We start from the raw sequence: 6781 nt of genomic DNA on the forward strand, positions 1-6781 counted from the left end.
TTTTAAAAACTGAATTAAGTATGAAATTTTGATGTAGCAATATATTTTCTACACTTTACTGGATATTTATCATTAATATCTTCAACTATTGGAAAAATAATTTTATAAATAAGGGGTAAGAAAAACTGCCATCTTTGTTTTGTTCAATATTTTTCTAGAAGTGTTAGTTAATATGAAAGAAAACAGGACATAGAAGAACTGGAAAAAAGTAAATATTACTGTACTTCGGATATAAAATGATTATTAACTTAGAAAATCTTAAAACACTGAAAGAAGTATTAGACTATATATAGGGTAAAAAAATTCAGTAAATACAAGACAAATATATAAAATCCAATAACTTCCCTGCAGCTAAAAAAGTTGCTTAAAAAATGTAATGGGCACGGGACCAGCAGATAGCATAATAGTTATGTTTCTGGACACACATGTACTCAACTGTGGTTCGAGTCCCGAACCCAGTGGCTTAAAACTCATGCCAAGTGCACATGCATGTGTACATAAAATCCCGAAGTGAGAATGAAGTAGAAGGGATTTGGCATGGCCATCCTCCCTTGGGCATGATTTCTTGCTTTCTTTCTATCTGTCTCCTCTCTGGCAAGCGCACATGCTCTATAACAAAATCCTTTCTAAAATATATGTGTGTGTGTGTGTGTGTGTGTGTGTGTGTGTGTGCATATACAATGGGGCACAGTCTTAGTAGATTGTATATGTCTAGGAATTTATTCCTTTTTTGGGGGGGTTTCTATTTGTTGGAATATAGTTCTTTATAATAGTCACTAATGTTCTTTTGAATTTCTGTAGTTTTGGTTGCAATGTCTTCTTTTTAATTTCTAATTCATTTCTTTAAAGTTGTGTCTCCTTTCCTTTTGTCTCTACATAATGCCTTGTTGATTTTGTTAAAACTTTCTCTTCTAAAAAAAAAAAAAGAAAACAAAAACAAAAACAAAACAAAAACCCAGCTTTTTTGGGTTGGTGTTCCATAATATTTTAAGTCTTGAGTTCATTTAGTTTGGCTCTGGTCTTTATTTATTTATTTCTTTTGTTTGCCAGAGGGTGAATGTGCTCACCAGAGAGAAAGAGACAGAGATAGACAGTAAGGGAGAGAATGAGAGAGAAAGCACCATCCCCAGTGAAACATGGTCACACTGTAATCCCTTCTCCATTTTGCCACCTTGTCAGATTTTGGACAAGCATGCACAGAGGTTTGGTGTATTTCTCAAGCCTGCAGTGTTGTGACTCAAACCACGTGGCCAGCCACGTAGGATTCAGCTGTGACCAGACTATAGAGTTGGCCCTTTATTTATTTTTTTATATTAATTTTGTGTTTAGTTGTTCTTGACTTTCTAGTTCTTTGAGTTTCATTATTAGACTATTTAATTAAAATTTTCATTTATTTTGATTTGGTGCTTATTGCTATAAACTTCCCTCAGTTCTCTTTTTGCTATATCCCATAGGTTTGGTAAGTTGTATCTTTTTTTTTTTTTTTTTTTGCTATATAGAGAGAAGGAAAGTGAGAAATCACCTCTCAGAGTGCATGGCCACAATGTGGTTTCTTCTTTTTCCATTCTCCTCTTGGGATTTTGGGCATTCACACACACACACACACACACACACACACACACACACACACACATCGCACACTCTTCACGCTCCGAGATCCAGCACTCCAGGACTTTAACCATGCAGTTAGTCATATTGAGTCCAGCTGCCTGAGCACCACCTACTGGTCCTGGTATATCGTTTTTCTTTTAATTTATTTCAAGAAATTTTAAGATTTTCTTCTTAAATCCATGTGCTGAGGAAAAGAATGTATTCTGTGCTGATGAATAAAGTGCTTTGTAAATGACTGTTAGGTTCATTTGGTCTGTAGCATAATTTCAATCCAATGTTTGTTTTGTTGTTGTTAATTTTCTGTCTACATGATCTATCCAGTGCTGAAAGTGGGGCGTCCAAGTCCCCAACTATTCTTGTATTGAAATCTACCTTTCTCTTTAGGTCTAGTAATCCACACTTTATATCATTGGGTGCTCCAGTGTTGCATGTATACATATTTGCAATTGTTATAACTTCTACCTGGATTAATTCTTTTATCATTATATGGTGACTTCTGTGTCTCTTTAGTTTTTTACTTAAAATCTATTAAATAGATTATAAATAGTGTACTCTTGTTTGCTTTGGTTTCTGCTTCCACATAACTTCTTAGCCATTCCTTCACTTTTAGTTTATGTGTGGCTTTATAGGTAAAATCAGTTTCTTGTAGGCAGAAGACATTTGTGTCTTTTTTTTTTTTTTTAATCCATTCTGCCAGTCTATATTTCTTGACTGGGGAACTGATTTCCTTTTTTTAGACACACAAGGAGATAAAGAAGACTGGGAAGGGAGAGGGACAAAGGTAGGTTTCATTTTGTTTTGTTTTCAAAATTTATTATAGAACCTGTGTACACTCAAGAAAGAGAAAGAGAGAGAGAGAGAATTTTGGAGTATGCGCACATGCATGCCCTGCATGTTTTTCAAGCTATCAGGTCCAGGATTTGAACTGCACAGTTGGCCATGTGGAATCCAGTTCCTTAACCATCAGGCCACAGGCTGGCTCTTAGAATTGTCTCCTTTAAAAATAATTTTCTTTTCTTTCTTCATGGCAAATAAAGAGGTGGTGGGAGACAGAGAAAAAGAGATTTTTTTTTTCTTTTTTTCTTTTTTCTTTTCTTTTGAGAGGTTTTTGCTATAGGGCACACGCACTTGCCAGACAGACAGAGAGAGACAGAAAGACAGAAAGCGAGAAATCACCCCGCCAGAGGGGATGGCCACGCTGCAATCCCTTCTCCTCCATTCTCCTCTTAGGATCTTGGGCACGCATGCACATGTGCCCAGCGTGAGTTTAAGCCACCAGGTCCGGGACCTGAACCACAGTTGACTATGTGGAAGTCCAGCGACATAGCCATTACGCTAACTGCTGGTCCCAAAGAGAGATTTCTGATAAGTTCTTCATGCTCTGAGATTCCCAAGCCTGGCTCATGGACATGCCCATGGAGATGCCTGAAGAGTTTTGGTAGACCAGAAATGCAAACCCAGAGCCTATCCATAGGACCCCAGCATCAAGTCTCTGTGCTGAGCCACAGTTTTGATATAATAATTTAGATCATGATACTGTCAATAATTTTTAACTCTGCTTTTGAAATTATTAATTCAATGGTAATCCATAATTTTGAAGACTCTGAGTGCACATAGTTCACTGAGAATGGATGTTACTTTTGGAAATAACAAAAATTAATTCTAATTTTAATAAATGTAGTGGTTGAGGAAGTTAGGTAATATCATTGGTTTAAAAAGGCAAACATCTGTTTAAATTAGCCAAAGTAATTTCTTTGTATAATTAATACATTTTTCATTAGACAAGATTCAAAAGAAAAATCTAGGAATATTTTATGTGATAGGAAAATCAGCAAACTAAATAGATGCTTCTTTCACATGCCAATATTGAAGAGTAGAAATCTTTTATTTTAAAGAATTCAAACTGATTATGTCAGAATGATATATTACATTAAATATCAACTCATTATGTTAAAGTCTTACATTAAAGTATATTAAATATCAAACTCATTGTATGAGAGTCATATTTCATTTCATAGACTTTATAAATAATCTTTACTCTGTTAAAATACAATCACTTCATATTATTGAGAAAACTGAAGCTTGGAGAGACTAAAATGGCTTGTTTAAGGTCATGTAGGTAACAGCAGAAGTAAGACTAGGATTCAAGGGGTTAGAATTCTTTATAATAATAAACTTTTTATAATAATAAATTCTTTATAATAATAAGCATTAAGAATAAACTCCCACTTTCTTTTTCTGTATACTATTGAAAATCTTTTTCACTTAATTTTTAAAATAGAAGTACAATTTCAAGTTTTGTGTACTAGAGTGTTTTGGAGAAGAGAATAGATGAGAGGAGCTGTTTTTAACCATCTGTTCTCATTTAAAGAAAACAATTTTTATCTCAGTTCCTTTCACTTTAGAACTTTAAAATTAGACATTATAGGGGAGGGAAGCTACCAAGATGGCGTAGTAAGAGATATCAGCCTTCATCCCTCATCATAAAAAAAAAAATATTGACAGCTATCCACAGATCACAATTGCCCTGGGACGGCTGATGAGCCTATTAAAGAATATGCAACAAAATAATGGAAAAAAAAAAAAAAAGAGGAGATATGAACACAACAAGGGTAACTGCTGAGATTGACATGTCTGAGATGCCAGGAGACACTAAAACAAAGAAAGGGGAGGCTATTGATATCAGCTGTGTTGTAGGAATGACCAAGGCCCCCAGTGTTCTGCTCTGTAAAAGACACCAGCATTTTATAAATGATCTAACAATTATTCTCAACATGAAGCCTCAGGGAGAGGTGTCTTCACCCTGACCTGGAACACAACACTGTCATATCACTTCAAAATCAGAGCCCCTACCTCTCCTAGCCCTGTGCATGTTCCTGGAAATCAAGCCCTAGCCCACTCAAGAGTGTGCATGCTCTAGACCCTTCTCCTTGGCCAAAGTGCATACAATAATACCTGAGACTGGAGCCATTGCCACAGTGAGTTACTTCATACATTATGTTTGGAGTCAAAGTCTCTGCATGCCCAAGCTCTGGTCATCGGCTCAGCCACCACAGAGACCACCCATGACCATGCTTCAGTTCTGGTTCTGGGACTGCTCTACAAGATGAGTCCAAACCTCAAACATCAGAGCAACTTTAACAACAAGCTAGGCCACACTACAACCTTGGAACCAAAGTCTAAGTGTGGGATCCAGGTGCTAGCTCATCTGCCAGAGTAGACTCTCCCTTAACCCTGGATCCATAAACCCTGGCAGGTGTTTTTCAAGCCCTCAGGAACTTGAATGTGCTGTTGGCCATGTCCAATCCAGCTGCTTTAACCACCAAGAAACAGGATACCCCTGTTGCTACTTTTTAAATTATGTAATCAAGTATTACAAGGAATCTTCAAAAAGTTCATGGAAAATATGATTTATGGAAAAACTGTACATGAATTTCAAAATTTTTGCACTTAAGCATAGTAAGTTTTATTTTTCTATAAACTTTTTTAAAAGTTCCTGTATAAGAATATTTTATGCACTTTGTTCTGCTAGTACCATTACGTTTTGATTCTCTGTTAATCCTACTGGGTTGTCGGTAAGATCATGATGTATTTTTTCTAGGCAAAAGTGTGTCATGACTTTTCTGATGACCCAATATCTTTGGTAAGAATAAGATGCTTTAAAATGACCTTTCACTTCTTTTCCAGTAGTCTTCAAAATCTTCCCTCTCTGTGTGAAAATGTGTTTCATGTTCTCCTTGAAGATTTCTAGTTCCAAACCTGGAATTAGCCATTTATTCAAATATACTAGAATACTGTTGATTTTTGTCATTGTAGGAAAACATCCCATGTATGCAGTGTGCCCTTTCCTTATGCATTTTCAGAACTTTATTGCCTCCTTTAATATTAGAAACAGAGTCTTGAATTATAAGTTGTATAATATGTTCTGTTTCTTTGTTTGGGATTTTGTCTTTGGGGACTATTATCCTTCATGTGTGGGATCTTCTTGCCCTATCGATTATATTATCATTTTCATGCAAGTTCTTTTTCTCCTTCATTTATATTTGAGTTTTAAAATGTCTCTAACTTCTTCTTTATCTCTGTTGAGGTATTTGTTGGACTTATTTAACCCTGGATTCCTTCTAATTTGGACTTAATTTTGATATGATTTTTAAAATTTCTATTCTTTCTTAGATTATTTCATCTTATATATCTGTTTCACTAATTATTTAGATTTTTTAATATATTTGTATCATACTCTTAATATCTGTTAGGTTATAGATCAAATATGCTGTGTGGGTAAGTATTTATGTCATGATACAATGTTATTCTGTGCCTTATTTTTAATACTATCTTTCAATGAGATTGACTTTCACCCCCTTTTTTTTCTGAGAGGTTTTGACTTAGGGTGCAGGCACTCACCAGAGAGAGAAAGAGAAAGTGAGAGGGGAAGTGAAAAATCACCCCCTCTCCACCCCAGGGAATGGCCATGTTGCAATCCCTTCTCTTCCATTCTCCTCCTGGGATTTAGGCAGGCATGCACACATGCCTGGCATGAGCTTCAAGCTGCTAGGCCCAGGGCTTGAACCAAGGTTGGTCATGTGAGAGTCCAGTGAAATAATATGCCATCTGCTGGCCCTACCCTTCATCCCATTTTTAAATGTGAGACTAATATTTCTGAAATTTTATAAGAAAAATGCAATTGAGAACATTGTTTCTAATGTTTTTGTGAAGGTTCAAACAGATACTGGCTTATTTTTTCAGATTTTTCAGATTAATTTCTATCTCACAGTTTCATTGAGATTGTCTATTTCTTTAGTCTTCATCATCCTTAACCTATTCAGTTTGAATATCTTATAGACATTGGTTACCCCTCACTGGTATTGTTTTCTTTGTTTTTTTTGTTTTTCTTGTGAGAGAAAGTTTTGGGGTAGGGAGGAGAGAGAAATAAATATTTTTAACAAGGTCTTGGCATGCTGTGATCCTCCTGCTACAGCCTCTTATTCAGCCAGAACCTCAGGTGTGTGACTCCAGGCTCAGTCTCTTTTTGTAGGCCAGGAACCAAATCCAGACCTCCATGCTTCTAAGCCACCAGTGTTCATCCTTCCACTTGTGACACTGCAGCTGAGCCAGGTTTTTTTTTTTTTTTTTTTTTTTTTTTGAGGGGTTTTTTTATAGGGGGTGGCGACCC

Source organism: Tupaia chinensis, unplaced genomic scaffold (assembly GCF_000334495.1).
Source record: "Tupaia chinensis unplaced genomic scaffold, TupChi_1.0 Scaffold000251_1, whole genome shotgun sequence".
Lineage (NCBI taxonomy): Eukaryota > Metazoa > Chordata > Mammalia > Scandentia > Tupaiidae > Tupaia > Tupaia belangeri.